The sequence below is a fragment of the Anopheles funestus genome, chromosome 2RL (assembly GCF_943734845.2).
Source record: "Anopheles funestus chromosome 2RL, idAnoFuneDA-416_04, whole genome shotgun sequence".
NCBI classification, from domain to species: domain Eukaryota; kingdom Metazoa; phylum Arthropoda; class Insecta; order Diptera; family Culicidae; genus Anopheles; species Anopheles funestus.
Window position 1 is genome coordinate 14,475,505 of NC_064598.1, and position 17,630 is coordinate 14,493,134.

Here is a 17,630-nt window from a genome sequence, read left to right on the forward strand (position 1 = left end):
TAGCCACAAGTGGAACGGTCGTATCCGAAAGTTACTTCTAATTGTGTTAACAAAGGTGTGTGTGTGCACGGGTGCGGATCCGGGAGTGGTCGTGTGTGTTAAAAAAGGATAAAGTTTTTTTCTTCTTGTGTGTGGTGAAATTTGTTACCTGAAGAGAAAAATAAGCTTCGTGTATCTTTACTGTCCCAACGACGGCATCGATCGACAATCCACTATACTATTCTTATTGGAAAGGAGGCCCCTTGCTGACGAGAGGCAGGACACCCGGGGCGTTTTGTGGCTAGTGCGAGTGACACGAAGAATATGAATGTTTAATCAGCAGGTGTATTTTTCGCTTTTCCATTTGCTACATGATTCCGTTCCATTCCGGAGTCCTCAAAGTGACGAATCTTTCAGAGCCTACCTGCTCTGGCTCGACAGGATCGTTTGGTTCCGAGGTTATAGGTAAGAGAATAATTCCTTTTTGTAAATAAAATGTAACTTTTTTAATACCGCAATTATTAAAATTATTTTTCTAACATTGGGGGTGAAGCTGATAGAGTAAAAAATTATGTTTTTTGTATGACGCATACGAGTAGAAGCAATCAGTACGAAAGGCTCTACCTCGCGGATCATCTGACCACCGAACTATCAAATTTGGTAATTGACCCTACCCTCAGCGTACGAAACACAGCGCAAAAGAGAATGGCACCTCTTTTCTAATATGCCAACAACGATTCGCACACGCAATAGAAGCGAACGAGCGAAGTGCGAGCGTACGAACCGCAGCAGAAAGAGGAAGACGCACGACGATCGGATCGCATCTCGTCACAGGATCTGGCATGATATGGAATTCGGCTATTTTTAGAACGCAGTTAACCATCGCTAGAACTGAAACGTACCGAACGTGGCATATATAGAGGAACGCATTCTGCTTCCTTCGGCAGTCTGCCTTCTCTCATGGTTGAAAGGCTTGAAGTTACCTTTAACAACTTCAACCCCCCCGTCAGAAGTTATGTCCTAGAGGCCGTCAAAAGCCGCTTTGATATTTCCTAGACACACTCTCGATATCGCAAATCGCTTAATCGCTAATTCGCTAATCGGAAATCAATTTCGTGTCCCCATGCACGTAATGAAAGGAATCTATGTTCCAAGCGACCCCCCCAGGGTCCGCTTCCGGGATACGTTCCAACTCGCGTCGTACTATAAATGTACACAGAAAAGAAATCAAATCGAATTCGCCATCGTGCGCAATACAGAAGAAAACTCGGTGGATAAGGTTTAATATCCACCACCTGACCAGAGAGAAGATTCGACTGCTTTTTGCTGCCTGCCTGCCAAAAACCCAGCCAGGCACACAGGATTATGTTTATTATTTGTTTGTTTATTATTGTAGCCATTAGAATGGGAGAGATTTGGTAAATATTTTGAAGCGCACGACAAACATTAGATTGCTGCATATTAATAATGATAATTTAATTCTTTCTTTAAACGTACCTATTCGATGGAAAAAGTGCTTGCCTCTATTTAGTTTAATTTATCCCGGTAGAAGCGAGAAATGCGACCAGAGCGAATAAAAAGTGAAAGAACGCATTTGGCGCTTACTGGCGAACAAATGAAGTGCAAATATTGACCAAACGGTAGATTGCTATGGCCGCTTCGAAACGGCATCAGTTCCGAAGCAACAAATTTAATGAGCCGTACGGCTAACGGAATGGTTGGAAAGGTCGCTTTTGGGAAGAACAAAACCAAAAAATCGCACCCTGGATTAATTAGGCCACGAAGGAAAGGAAAAACCGGTCGGTTTGAAAATCGGAATGTTGGGATTAATGAGTGTTGAAAAATATATACATATTTCACAACATTTTTGTAAAAAAAAAAGACGGGCACAAAAAAACAAAATGTATCAGTAATAATGCGTTACGAGCAGTTAGCAAACGTTGAAGGAAATATTGGAAAGTGTAATAGCTTCGGGGCGTTGAGTTTTTCATGACCCATGCCCTTAGAGAAGAACAGAAAGTGAACGTGCCTACATTAAGACTACTTTTTTCGCCATTCTCTGATGTGGTTCGTCACTAGCAAAAGGGCATCGTATAACAAATCCGTCGGGGGAAAGGGGAAATCGATTGTCCTACCCGTTGCTAGCGAGTTCCATTTATGGTCGATACGGAAGTTAGCATCGATTTTACTTGCAGCCCAGTCTACATTGTTGCCGATGGTGAGTCGCGTGCGTGATTATTGTGCTCATTTGCGTATCGCGTGTGCTCCCGACTTCACCACTGTATGTGTGTCCTTAATGGACGAAGAGGCGAAGGGACTCCTACCAAAGCGAAGGGACCTGTCCTTGCTATTTCATGACGGCGCCTCGAAGCGCCTTGTTGCGCGCCTGTTGCGGTCACCGTAGCTTCACTGTGTACTTGCGTGCCATTTGAACATTTTGTCCGTATACGTATCGATTGGTTTGCTTGCTTTGGACCCACATGCAAGTGAAGAATCTGCCTTGAGAATGAGTTCAAAGAATTGCCGGGAGTTTTCCTGAAAGCTTACCGTGGGCCCGATTATCGACCGTGATGGAAATTCGTCGTAACGTTACGCATGGTGGATATTTTCGCGAGCGATCTTCAAGGGTTAAAAAAGGGAGTGGTTTTTTTTGTTGGTGCGATTGCCTAACCCTGTGATAAGGCACTAATTAATGGATTTGGACAAGATAAGGTTCGTTTGATGTGGGTTCTGTGCTTCTTGCATTTCTAAGGAACAGTAAAGAACAAGAACTTGTCGATTAGGTCAATTCCGGTTCAGAATTCAGGAGAAAAACAAGCAAATACTTATACTTGTTAAATAGCAAAAAAAAGTCACTGAACGATGTCAAGAACTTCCCCTCACGTAAGTATCGTTCTTATGGTTGTTTTGTGTCAAAATGTAACAGCGCTACAAAGGAATAACCTTTGGACGAGGGCGCCATTGCCAATGCCCCAAGGATAAGTACGCAAACTGTCATCCTAACGATGTGTCTGTACACGTGTGGTTGTGTAAAACATTTTTTTATCCTCTACCAGTTTACTAACCTCCCTGTGCCAGTTCGTAAGCGTCCTGGCAAGAAAATGGTAGAACACGATCGATTTGGACCCGGAAACATATCTCAAGTGGACGTCAAGTGCAGAACAGTTAACAAATAGCGCTGAGCTTATGGCAACTTGCTACAAAAGTGGATTGAAAATTAAGGTGAAAAAAAGCTCTTCGCCTTTACCACGGTTTTACTACAAATGATAGTGACGACAGTGAAGAAAAAAAAGACAAGCTGCTTCTCAAACAAAGAAATAATTTCCGGAAAGTCATCATCCCCTTCTCCACAAGAAATGTGGCACAAAAGCTTGTGCGAATGACTTGGTTCAAACAAATCGGATAACATCGTTGATTACCAAGTGCGCCAGTCCTTGGCTAGAAGAGGGCCATAGTTGGGAGCCTTATTTTTTTTCTTGAACCACTGGAATAAATTTTCCACCCACCTTGACCTTGCTTGTTTTTGTGGCTGTGTGAAAGGACACAAGGCGCTAGTTTTTATGTGAGATCATCTCAGTTCTTTTCTTTTCCTTCTGTGTGCAAATGTTCCGCGTGTACTGCAGTCGCTGGTGGTCGGTGGATTAGTTCCGGTTGTTTGCCAAACTTCTAAGAAAGTAAGGTTAAGGGTGGTATCGAAACAAAGCAACAACAAAAAACCCGATTCTTTTCTCCCATTCTCGTCGTCCATTTTGTAAACGGAACACATGTTTCTGTTTGACCTCTTACCGGAATGCCGGACGGTAAAGCTTTCCACGCCGCATCAAGAAGCGCTACCCTTTTGCCCTTTTGTTTTGCCAACTACAAAGCTCCCACCACAGCTTACGTTACTTCGCGTTGGATAGCCTTCACCAGCACGAGAACGAACGTTTGGAGTTGGACACTGTATAGAGCAGTACGCAACCGCCTGGTTCACTATGTGCGTTAAGCACAACCAGCCCAATACGATGAACTAGGAAGGGTTTTGATATAGTTTCCTTAAGACGACGAAAGAACGGGGTGCGTTAGCGATAGGAGAAGATATGAAAAAGGGTCATAAAAATGGTCTTTCTCCCTCTTCCTTACGCACACAAATAAACTAAAAACCACTAAAGAAAGTTTACTCGTGCGAAGTAGAATTCTGTGGCAAGCTGGAAATGGTCAAGGGAGAGAGAAAAAAACGGTCGAACACCAAGCAACCATGCTCGTGTCTGGATAGTCCCAACAGAACGTGTAGAAGCGTTTGGCAATCGGTACTGCTTCGAGCTAAAAATAACAAAACTCTTCTACTCTATCAAATTGTGCGCGTTTTTTTCTGCTTCTCGTTGGCTGATAGTGAGCTGGTGGAACCTGGCTTATGGTTGAAGAAATTGGATGCTATAAATATCGATTAAGTAATCACTATTATCAGCGAAAGCATTACTCGACGATGAGTTAGATCACTAAGTGAGGGTGATGCTTTTTGGGGGTGGAAGACAGTGCAATGTTTGAAGTGGGTCCCCGAGAAAGAGAAAATCCCCATTCAGAGAAGTCACTCCTACATAGGGAGTGGTTTATGTCTGATTGATTTTGTTGAGCATCTCGTTATTGAGTTAGTGTTAATGATTGGAAAATCTGACTATAATTAGAGTTGGCTAGTGATTAGACAAACACTAGGTAGCAGTTTAGGGAATCATTAAGGCGAGTGCATCTGTCGGCGAGATGAGGCTGTCAATTTAACTTTGAAAATGGTGCGTACATAATGCGCATTTCGTATGACATCTTCATATCTCCCCAGGCCCGATAAAGCGCGCCGAGAGTCATTTCATGGTTCGTCAATCAATTTTGTCCCATTCTGAGCGAGTAGCGAACTGTGTCGAATTCCATTTCACGATTGAACGGTAGCCTGGCTTTCGGTTCGAGGGCACGTTTTTTGCATTCCACCAGTTGATTCCATGCGTTTCTCAACCGGAACAACGACAAAAGCTGAATCGTATGCAGATTGACTGATCATTTCCATCCGTACGCTGTAAGCCAATTCCCGGGCTGAATTAACATATTTTAGTAGCAAAACCTCCTTCTTCACCCACCGTCCAGTGGGTCAAAAGTCTCGAAAAGTCCACTTTTCGGGTGGATGGATAAAAGGGAATACATTTGTAGCAAATTATAGCACAAGATGAAACATAGCGTGTAACGAAAGTTTTCCCATTCGGAATGTCTTACAACGGGAAAAATGTGTGTTACAAAGTTAGCCTTATTAGGTGAAAAGCAAATGCGAATGAAAAGGCAAACTTTGTAGCTTAAATTATTAGCATTTAAATGCGAATTTCAAAAGGTAATATACAAAAGAAAGAACAAAAAATAAAATTGGGTAGGCTTCAAAGATACAAGACTATGATGGAGGTGGAGTCTAGTGCATAGACGTGTAGCTGTTAACCGAACAGTGTAGCGTATTGCAGATTGCGAGTTCAAATCTCATCATTCCCTCTTAGTAGGAGCACCCAGTTTTTAGGATTGGATTTGAGTAAAAAAATAAAGCAGCAGTTCTTAAAAGGGAAGACAAAACGTCTCTTTCATACATCCAAAAAAAGCAGCCTACCCTCTAGGTGTCATTAAACTTTCGAATGTCTTGTATAACTTTTCTACTCAACGGCTTTTTTTTCTGCTCCCTAAAAATCTCTCTACAAGAGAAATCTTATCACAAAGTACAATAAAACCTCTGTATTGTTGGTAATTTCCGCTCACGAGACAACTCGATACGGTAAGTTCATTTCCGAAATTCTACCACCGCCAGGCCAATGGTTGCGATGTGGCCCGAATCCGAGTACAAGGTCGGTATGGGATCGTGCCTCCGGGTAAATCGCAAGATGGTTCAACTTTATTCAGAAATCGACCTCTGGAAGCCCCCGAGGTTTGTTGTAACAAACCAAATAAAGGCGCTTTCCATGTTTTCGGTCCGATTGTTCTGCAAAGTATTAAACCAACGTGTATACACTTGGATAGATGGAAGATGGGTGCACTAACAAGCTGCTCGAACGCTCGAAAAAGTGGAAAGAAAGTTCTTGATTACTATTATTAGATTAGTAAAGTCAACGTGAGCTTATGTAATGTTTCGTTTATTAGTAAATGATTGTAAGGAGGTTTTTCAATGCATTTTATGAATTAGCTAGACTAAGTATTAATACTATTATTAAAAGAAATTAATGAATAGTTTGGACTTAAGCGACCTGTTGTGTTGTTACTGGAAGACAACTTCGTCATCATACCCAACAAACAAAGAGAAACATTGGATATGGTTGAAGAGATTTCAAATCGAAAACTTTACAACTGTATCTCGCTCTTCATTCTTTCCTGAATGGTAACAGAGAAGTACAACTTAGTTTGTGTTATCCTTCCACAAGCGCATTCATCCACAAAATTAAGTTTGCTCTACAAAACAACGTCACCAAAAACAAAAAGTCCATCCATCTTTATCTATACCAATTTGTACCATGCTTTCGATGCATATCGATGCTACCCATCGGAAGGTGGTGAAAATATGGTAAATTTTAGACACAACAACAGGGCGAAAAATCAACACAAAAACCAAACCACAACGCTCGTACGCTTGTGAGAGAACGATACGTGCGTCCTCTTTGCGGTTGGGTCGGTTTTTTTTTGGGGTGTACTGGAAGTTTCGTGAAGCAACAACCACTTGTGCTATCGCTGTCATCAGCGCCACCATTAATATCATCATCAACATCACCGACCGGTTGATCGGTGGCAAGGATTTCCTGCTACAGCCCTGGCAGTTTGGTTTCTGGTGGGAAGTTGAGATTTTGTGGAGAAATTTCTCGTGGTTTCGGTTACGGTTACCCGTGCATCAGGCCGTCCCGTACCATGGTCGATCAATGGGCGAAGAGTGGATAAATGCTGCTCACGCTACACATGTACACACGTTTCCCCCGTCCTCGTTAGAAGAATGTCCTCGGTACGTTCCAATGTCCGTGGCAATAGAGATGTGTTGCTTTGTCGTTCTTCCTGACTGTTGTTGTTATTGTTATGCTGTAGCATTATTTGGCATTTTCCAAAGACAAAGAATGCTGTCCCGCATTCGGTAATGCCCGGTACAGCATGTCATCCCATCGCCATTCCTTTGTATTTTTAGTGCAATTTATTCATCTTGTTTTCTTTCTGCACCACACCCGTCCCGCACTTGACCTTCGTGGACCGTGTTCTTTACGAGCGAAAGCGATAAAACGACGATGTTCGCCCGCCGTAATGTAAAATAGCATAATTTATGACGAGCAGCAGAAAGAATGGTACCGAAGAACGGCGACTTAGCGCTGTTTTATTGCAAAACCATCTGACCACGATGAAACCCCCCCTCCCCGGGGCAGCGTCCCAAAAAAGTACAAAGGAAACGCTCGTGGGATTGATGTTTCATCACCCGACCGACAAATGCATTGGTTTTCAGATGGTCACGGCAAACCAGTAAGGGAAGGAATGCCGCAATTGTATTTTAAGCGGCGCTTCTTATCAGCGACGGTGCTAAGGATTCGCGAATTTATTTCACCTTTTAGTGAGAGGAGATGATATCGTTGACGAACAAAAAAAAAAAAGCCAGAAACGTTTTGCATTCTTACAGCGAAACCAGCGCGGCTAATGCTGAATATTTGATGTCCTGTTTGTGCATCGTGCTATTTGCTTCGGTACATTCCGTTAGCAGCTCTTTCAGCACCGTGAGAAGTGTGAGGTGAAAGTGACCATATAACGGATGTACAATTTCACCATCCGGCAAACGATGGTCCAATGCGGTATCTTCGTTGCAGCATCATCTTCAATGGATGCGCTCTAGCGCTGCAGTGCACACCATGTGTGACTCCGGTGTGTGGTGGCCGGTGTCACGATGCAACAGCTGCAAGAGGAAGTAATGGAAGTAATGCCAAACCTTAGCGAGTGTGCCTCGCGTTGGCCATGGTCAGCACGAGCTGCAGCAGTAAACAGGGCGGTTGAGCTGATTTTAGGGATTTTAGTTTAAATGGAGTAAGTAAACACGCCCCGATAAACAGGGTTGTGGAATGGCATGAACGAGGTGTGAATGTGTGGGTTAAGAACGTGCTGTAGAGTTTGTCTTGTAACGTACCAAAGTTTACTCATGAGTGTGGGGCGGGGGTTTTTTTTTGTAAACCCAAACAAATGGGGACCATCTGTTGGGAGATAGTTTTGCGAAACGGACAATTAAACATGGAAAATATATTTGATGAGAATGCAGTACAGTGAGGGGGTAGTTTATACTTTACGTTTTGCGAAAATTTGATACGTTGTGGCGGCTCAGGGCAGCTTTCGGTAGAAGCGTAAAACGCCGTAAGGTATGCAATGTATTTTTTAATGTTTGTATTCATCCCACGTGGGTTTGCAAACTTCCGGTATTAAAAATTCAAAAAGTTCCCTCTCTCTCTTGGTTTATTTGGTAGCGATGTGGGTCTTTACACGGCAGGACCAGGTATCAAATCCTATTCGGACCGTCCTCTCGTAGCAAGGACTAAATATGCTGCTAAGGGAAAAGTCAAGGAAAATCAGAAATGGCAACCCAAGGCACATACACCTCCCTTGAGGTTGTAGTGCTACATACATAAGAAGAAGGAGAATAGTCCTTTTAAGTCTTATAAGTATTAAAATGGTCTAGAAATTTATTAATTTAGACATTGCATACATTCGGGCGTTGTTGAAAAATAAAATGTTTCCATAATGCAGGGATGTTCATGCTAATAGTTAGCTGATCGTCCTTTCCATAATTGATTAAAATTTTTAAATTTGCATTGAATGATAATTGATTAAAAAAATAGTTAACTGACTTTTTCTTCTTTGCTTGTTCGTTAAGATTTAATATTGAGATCCTCAGTCCTGGAGTTCTTAGACGTAATGGCCCTGTCAAGTACTTCATCGAGACCGAATCATGGTGTTTATGCTTTGCTATTCATCTCCCATTCTTTTTGCTACGTAATACATTATGCAATTTTTCTTTAGTTCTGAAACTAAATCAAACCCAATTTCTTGTACGTAAGTCAACAAAATTCGTTGAAAAAAGAAACTATTTCTTTTCCATATATGTTCTCACCCATTCATACAGCTCGGTTCTCCCTCGTATGAAATGAATTCTAAAGGTGCTACCTAAACACACCTTCGTGTAATCTTTTCATGCCTATTATAATAGAACTTTACGATAATAGTGAACCTTCCGCGAACGGCAGCAGAACAGAGCGAACACGCGCAGGACTTTACCGACAAGTTGACCTTTTCCAAACGGTGTTACTTGGTAACCGTTTGGCTATGGTAAATCGCTCAGCTCGTAAAGTTAGCACGCCGCATCCGCATTGCAAATGGCTGCAAGGTGTTTTGGGACGGATTTTTGACACTTTCTGCGCGCACCTCGATGGCCACCCGGGCCAGAAACCCGGGCCCGTCCAAACTGTAGCGAACAGCGTTTGCAGTATTATTCGTTACGCCCGTGCGGAAGTATTCAGCTAAAGCTTTTGGGTGTTATATTTTTTTTTTCGGCTGGTTCTGCACACTTCCTTCAACCTTCATATTGATGGTGTTTTGCAGCTTGTCAGACTGACGTGAACTTGGGGAAGTTGAATTTGTAATGGAAGTTTGAATAATACCCGCCCGGGTAAGGATGGAAAGGAAACGTATTAAAAATGCAATTGCTTCTGCTAGCGTACTGCCGTGGTGCAGATAATCGGTATGGGATGTTGGATTTACATTCGTAAACCCGAAATTTCCCTGCTGGATCGGATGTGGTTATTACCGGTGCCCACCTGAGCTTCGGTTTCGGACAGGCCCAGAAAAGGAATGGATGGGAAAACTTTACCTTCTGTAGCTGTCAGGGCAAGTTTTCCGTACGCATTCAAATCCCCTGAAATGTGTCCGCCTTTGTCGCATGTCCTGAAATGTGTCGAGGGGTGTTTCGGATTAAAAATGGGAGGAGAAAAAAAATATGCAAACGATAACAAGTTTTATGTGTTCAAAAAGTGTGCGTCATAAACAGAGTAACCCTGCAAATCTGAGATTACGCAGCAGGGTTGGTGGTTTAAGTATAGGAATGTGTGTGTTTTTTTTTAATCAAATCACTACCTCACTTCAATTCTGAATCGTATAAAGATAGTCAATAAATTTTGCAACAACCCCTATAATGTGGAAAACCTTCTCCCCTGCAAAACGTAAATGTCTTTTTACATAACACTTTCAAACCACTTTCGTTCCTATCTCAGCCAACCAAAACTAGCGCACAGCAAAGTCATGTAAATTGCCATCACGAAAAATCCCGGCACGCATATCGGAATGGTAATAAAATGAAGAAAATGGTAAAAATATGATCTCGATTGGCTCGATATCAAGTGGGAACGGCTTTCACTGGTACTCCTACCTTTCCAAACTCCAACCGGCACAGGTGGACGCATTTGCAGCAAAATAAAACCAAGCTTTAGTACGGCAAACGGTAAAGCATTTAATATGTGCCACATGAACAACCGTTCCGGCGAATTGGAAGTCTGGTTTCGTTCGGTTGTTTCTATACTGCCATTTTGTTGTGAGTTTTTCTCTTCCTTCTCTTCTGTACCCTTCAGTTGCAGAAACATGGGGAGGTGGAAAGGAACACTTCACGGGCACGGACAACTTCAGTATAAAGTTTAGCAGAGGATTATAACGTTTTATTATTTCGCATTCTCAGTTGTTTTCCCCCGCCTTTCGCACAGTTTGGACCAATTTTAAGCTCTTTCTCCGCAATTGAGCGTAAACTTTTGTGGATACACTTTTTCTTTACAAGTGTAAAACTGGGGGGGGGGAATGGGTGGTAGGGTGAAAATGGAACCAAAAATGTATAGCTAATATATGCCCGGCTATAAACAACGGGCGTGTGTAAAGTTGGATTATTTCTAATTGGTTTACAAATTATATGACTCGACACATCGATCTTGCGAGCCAAGGGTGAGGATTGGAAGGAGAGGTTTCTTCCCATTTTTCCGAATTTTTCACGATTTACTAGGTTTCACCATCCAAATGGCAAATGGAGGTAACATCTTCAAAGGTGTCAATATCTAAGTTAAGATTTGAGGCCCAGATCGGGGCGGCCCGGTGGTACATATGATAAACGGCGTCGGTCCACACGACAGGACCGGGTTCAAATCCCATCCGGACTGTCTCCCCGTAGCAAGGACTGACTATCCGGCTACGAGGTAAACATAAGTCTAGTAAGCCAGAAATGGCCGGCGTGACCTGTAAGGTCGTTAAAAGCCAAGAAGAGAGAGATTTGACGCCCAAACCGAACGTGTTGCTTGGGCATGAAGTAACAATGCTAGTAATTGGCATGATATAGGCTTCAGTTATGAAGACTTCTTTGAGAAGGAAAAAATAAACCTGTTAGAAGTATAAAATAGCAATTACGAACGAAAAATATCAAACAATAATACACGCTCAGAGCACAATTTTCACGCTCGCCTGTTCGAGCTCATCTATGTCCTCATTGTAGAATGGGAAACTTTCCCGAAATAAGATAATGATTACACTGCAAACGACTTTTCGAAGAAATCCACTTCAATTGCAATGTCGAGCTAATATGGGAAGTTGTCCCAATGTCGGTACCTGGCAACACTGTACTAAACCAATGGTACTTCTGGTCACAGACTTCCTCCATCCTCCAACCACGGTCGAGCGCAAGGTGAAAACTTGTCGTACTTGTTGCCATCGTTGGCACGCATAAGTTCTCGGCAGCTTTACAATGGTTTCGTTCGTACGGCCAAAGTTACCTTCGGCGGAAATGTTACCATAGGGACAGCCGATATGATATTGCATGCCGGTGGAAGACCTTCCGTCTCACGTTTTGATAGTTTACATCGAACGGTTGGAGCAGATCTCTTTGGGGGGGAGTTCCATAAGTTTAAGACCACTGTACGGCATCTCACTCCTGAAGCTTTTGTTAGGTTGCTGTGGCTGTTTGCTCGTTTTTAGAACACCTTATCTTTGCTTCCTTCCGCACCCGATGTTGGCTGATGGAAGTTTTCAATATATGTATATTTACCGACGACCGATTTGCTTAGGATCGCCCGTAGGTAAAGTTATGCTGTCCCATTTCGATGCCAGCACGAAAAGTGGCAAGGTTTGTTGTGTGAAGTTAGTTTTGTGACATGAACAAATATTAAACAAACCGATGAAAGGATCATCATCCTCTTTGCAGTTGTTGTTATTTGTACTTGACGCTGGTATCATCTCTTGGGAACGTAAGAAAAAAGGTGCACAAAATGCTTAATACAACATGATACAGTTTATACAGCGTTTATTAACGAATCTGTTGTTTAGCTTTAAAAATATTTGCATGGTGTTTTGGATAAAAAAAATCCTTGGGTTTTTAACTTCAGTGCAGAAGGAGTGTCCAAAAGGGAAGAGAAAGCAAACATAATGACACCCATTTTTCACACGAAAGATTTAACAACCTTTCGGGCCAGATGAAACCATTGCGACGGTCGTTTGTTTTCGGCCTTTTACACATTGCAAAGTCAACTCGAATTCTCCCAGGCGTGTGGTAAATGAATCATCCACGGTGGAATAAATAAATGAATAAAGCCTCCGAAATTTCAACTCTTCCACACGATTTTTCGCACGAACAGTGGTCGAGTGGTTTAATGTTACAGGTTTTTGGGTGCTGACCGTACCAGTGTTAATCTAGATGACAAATCTCTTTCAAAATTAACGCCAAAGGATATGCCGTGACTGGAATGCTGTTTGGATGTATTACTTTCATTAGTTTTAGGTTGGGTTTTATCGAAAAAAAAGGAGATGGTTTGATGTTTTCAAAAGGAAGATTTTACAACAAGATTAATTTTTACGAAGTACAAGAGTACGATGGACATGTGCAATGGATATGATGAATTGAGATAGAAACATAATCGTAAGAAAAATCGATAAATGTTTTACCTACTTTTAACGGGATTCACGCCGTTATTTTCCATTCAACAGACACAAGCAAAATTCCCATGGAATTGAACAGCATCAACACAAAAGCTACAGTCGATTTATGACGGTGTAGTTCAATGTACAACAAAAAACCCAGGACGAATCAAAAGGGCACCCTGTCGAGAACAAGCAATAATGAATTTGCTACAGCGCCCGAGCGTGATTTTCCCTGTCGTGATTTCGGTTACATTCGGCTGGCAGAGTCGGGTGGAAAACTTTCCCTCCCGTGAAATAAAACTACGGCGTGGGAAAGGGACAAAGAAAGAGTGGGATAGAGTGCGTAATTAAATTTGCCAAAAACTTTCCTCCACCCCAAAAACTGGAATTCATTTTTCACTTCGCTGGCAAAGGTAAAGTTCATTCGAGATATGGTTGTTATGACCCGCATTCTGTTAAGACATTAAATGCGGCGATGTGAAGGATCACCGGGTACGGAATACATTGGGCTTATTTGTTTCGAAACGAGATTACACGTAAAAATTAAGAACGGAAACCCATTTCCATCGGGGGGTGAGATGAGGTCCCCCAGGTAGATGGTGGTCGATATGACAAAGCGCTACGGTTCGATGCAGCAAAGCGGCAAGTGATGATGTAAAATTTAATTAAAAGCACATGAACACAAAGTTTTAACGGTTTTGTGCAGAAATCGGATGGAAAGAAGTAAGTGGAATTTTATGCAAATTTAAATACATACTTTAATGAAAATACTTTCGACGGCAGTAGGTAATGCAGGTGAACCATTGTGTGCTGATTTTTATGAACGTTTGAAGGGTCGTCGAATGGTGGAAACTTTGCAGGATGAGTATTAAATCATTGGTTGGAATACATTTTGTGGAGCATCGTTAAGCATTCTTTGTATTTTTATGGTTGAAAGGCTCATAGTCATAGCAATTGATTTTACAGTGCCGTATTAACCACAAGTTGAGTGATCTAATCTAGTTTGGACCCAATCAGGTCATCGTCGTAAACATTATTCTAATATTCCAAAGAAGATACCTGTTCCTGAGCAGAAGCTATTAGAACTTTCCAGGAGTTTTATATTTGGACATATTTTGAACCAATGGTTGTCAATCCTAAAATAGCTAGCAAAACTGTTATTGTACTTCTTATGTACCTTCTATTGTAAGATCCTTGATAATCTTGGATAAGGTTGTCACACGAGTTATGATGGCTATGATCGACGTTTCTGGTGAAGTTAAATGATCAATACTCTGGAAATCTCAAAGTCTCTCAAAATTCTTGGCTACTCAAAAAAGAATGAGCTAGGCTACATCTGCTGTTCATCGTGACATTGAAGTTAAGGCTATCCGTATTTTGGAAGTCATGTGGAGTGGTCTATGAGTCATTGCAGCTCGTGGCATACACTTATGGTAAATATATTTACTAATAATCACACAAACCGGTCAAAGTTCGTCTGTCAATCCATTATCCCTGCCTTTCTTTCCACGACTACACTCAATCTCAGTTTAGACCTATCACGCCTCTTCTGTCTTATGGACCACTTTAAAGTACTTCACGGTTTAGGTCATCCAGAGCCTGGCGAAACTCATAGAGCTCGTCGTAAAAGCGATGATGAAGATATCCTTCTTCAATATCTTCTAAACATAATAAAAGAAATGAAAGTCCGACACGAGTAGGCAACTGAGACCCTTGAGAGATAGATTAAAATCGGCCTCACAGATGACAAGCGGATTAAGGCTAACCAACGTTTGAAAACTAAGGACTCTGTTCAATGTCAGAAAAAACCTATTCAATATTGTTGGAAAAATGGAATGTTTTTTGAAGAATATTGGCTACGTACATGAGAAAGGGCAAGTCACGTCTTGAAAATGACACCGAACGACATTAGCTCTTAAAATTGTTTTGTTATATCCATACCGACGCCGTGGACTTAATATCTTGAAGAAGGAGTTCTATACCCTTCTACAGAAGGAGGAAACCTCCAGCGTCTGAATTAATCCAGATTCATATCCACGTACATATAAGTTAGTTCCTATTCATTTCAAGGATGGATTCTCCTCTACAAACAATCGGTAAACAATTTATGCAACGATACGCACATGCTCATGACACAATTAGGCACGCATGCATTGCAAGATTTATCTAACACGACTGTGCGTAAGTGAACCAGTCCATCATTCTTGTCGTGTTCGGCAAGGAGCATCATGTGGCTTTACCGGTTGTGACGAGCGTGTCATAACAATCACGACGCATCAGATATGTTACCATCCGGATAGGTTGGAGTTATTTGCAACAACAAGGATAAGGTACGGTGCGTGTCACTTGCAGAACAAAACCGGTTGCAACTCGAAAGGGTGAAGCAAACCGTTTTTCCCGTTCGTAAGCAAGATTGAAGTAGAGTTTTGTATCCTTCGTGTCGCGTTCGAGTTCGAATAGAAAGGTAGGGTTGCTTCCTTCGGGTACGGCAAGGTCAATCACTGAAGGCGATTTGGTTCCTCAAACTCTCCTTCCCGGTTTTCCGTTTCCATTCTCTTTCCTCCAGACAAACACGTCAGAAGCGACGTTGCAGTAACCATCGGCATATGGTTTGGCTCGTTATTTATTCAGCTTCGGTTCAGGGCTTTAGGGGTTGAAAATGAACTCCTTCGTAACGGTCCGTAAGGGATTACGGGGTTTGCGGCAGGTCGTCGGGAGCCGGTTGTTCACATGGCCCGGTTGGCCCACTTGGCTTGACAGTGAAGAAAGCGCAGTACAAATCGTGGCTATTTCTCGCTGGAACAGCAAACTGGTTCCAGCCGAAACGTGGTGCGGAACAAAGCTCCGCGGTGGCAAAAGGGTAGCAACAGCATTGCCATCGGGCCCAAGGGGAATGGTTTAATGAAAATATGTTTATGTATGCTTTGTCGCTGTTGGCCGGTTCGAAGTACACAATTCGAAAGAGAGCACCACCGTTGCGGATGAAAGGGAAAGCTCTTACCAGGCAATTGCTAGGTCTGGAGCTTGCTAGCTTCTTCCTGCCTCCGGGAGTGCTAGGCAAACATACACACACATACACACAATAGGTGTTCTGTTGTCCTAGTTTCGAGAAGTTAAAGTGCGTGAGGGTAAGACGAAGCGATGGGGATGCCAACGGAGGAACGGTGAATGAGGTAAATATTCTTCTTTATCAATTATGAACGACGGTATAGGTCTGGGCACACAGCACAACGACAAGGGCTTCTATGGTTCGTGTAGCTACGGTCGGGTAGCCACACTACTTGGCGACGTCTTTCGTGGGCGAAATCGAGCTTGGTTTGGATTGTGCTTTCGTTGTCCGCTCGTTCGTCTTTCGCCGAGATGATCATGTTGTTAGCAATTATAAACTGTTTGCGATAGCGTTTGTTTTGTGTTTTACCATTGTTGCAGACTTCTGCCTAATGAGGAATGCTATGTATATGACCAGATTTCACCATCGTTTCTTGTGAAGTCGTATCCGTTGTGTGTTTTTTTTGGCCCAGGGGGCAATTTCATCATTGTTCGTAGGCAGGGCTACGTTTCTATGTTGAAACGCAAACAAACATTTGGTCCTAGAAGGACTGTGCAGCAAAAAAGAAAATATTGTTTTAAAGTAGCTTATCATTTGATGGTGAAATTTGCTAGGCAGAAAATTGCCCACTCTTTTTAAAGTGATTAAACTTTATTTGCAACAAAAAAAGGAATGTATGGATGAATAAAAACTCGATATGACATGCTTACTTCTTCCAGCGATAACTAAACATCATGTCTTTAAGAAGTGATTATCTATTCGCATAAAACAAATCGCTCAAACGTAATAGCTTTTACTTGTTAAATGAATTGTAAGACGCAGCGAAAGGAAAAACACAAACACACAAGTGCGTTCCATTCAGGACAGAGTGGGTGTTGGTCGATGGGAGCGCTATTTAGCAAAACCATCCTTAACATCCCGACCGGCCCAAGTATCGAATTTGCACGAAGATCGAGAAAAAACAGCAGCACACAAGAAGAGAGGCAAACGCTTTTTATGGCGTTAATGAAATTTTACTAAGCGAACAGAATTACCCAGTAATGGACGGTACCGCTTAGCGTGAAACTGTGAAGTGAAGGATGGCACGTTTCGTTTGGGGGATCATTTGGAGAAAAATGTTGCCTGCTGTCTAGCGCGTGTTCAATAATCTATCTCGATCCTTCATAGTGTACAATATGTTTTTCTTTTCTTCTTATTGCAGCTTACCAGTTGTTGGTTCATTGATTTTTCGCATCAAGGGTAAAGTGTACCTAAAAAAGAAAGAAGAAATTGGGCGTATTTAATTTTGCTATAGTGAAACAGTTTTTATGTGAAGATGAAATGGTTCGAATACACGCATCAAAATATTCGTATGCCAACCGGAACGCAACGGATGCCTGCTCGAAATGGTGAAACACCGTGCGTCTCCATCGATGCGCCCAACAACAGTGAAAGCTGCTTTAAAGTGGTTAACGCATCACGAAAGCCCATTTTCTCTATGTGGCATATTTCGCTAGGATGTAGATAGAACGATAGGATGAAAGAAAAAAATTCGTAACTTTAGCCACGTTTCGGGCATCGCTTTTGAAAACAATTTCGTGCTAGAATTTGTTATGAATTCCTTAGCGAACCGTTCATCTTTACATCGTAAACAAATGTTTCCTCTCGGTATCATGTG

General features: G+C 42.2%; 1 protein-coding gene across 1 annotated transcript in view; it reads left to right on the forward strand.

Annotated features, from left to right (window-relative positions):
• The window catches only part of LOC125765156 (uncharacterized), a 55,479-nt gene that overhangs the window by 1,190 nt on the left and 36,659 nt on the right, over window positions 1-17,630 (forward strand). The window contains exon 2 of the mRNA XM_049430061.1: window positions 4-444. The gene's annotated coding sequence lies outside the window, so the exon portion shown is untranslated. The remainder of the gene's footprint in view (window positions 1-3; window positions 445-17,630) is intronic.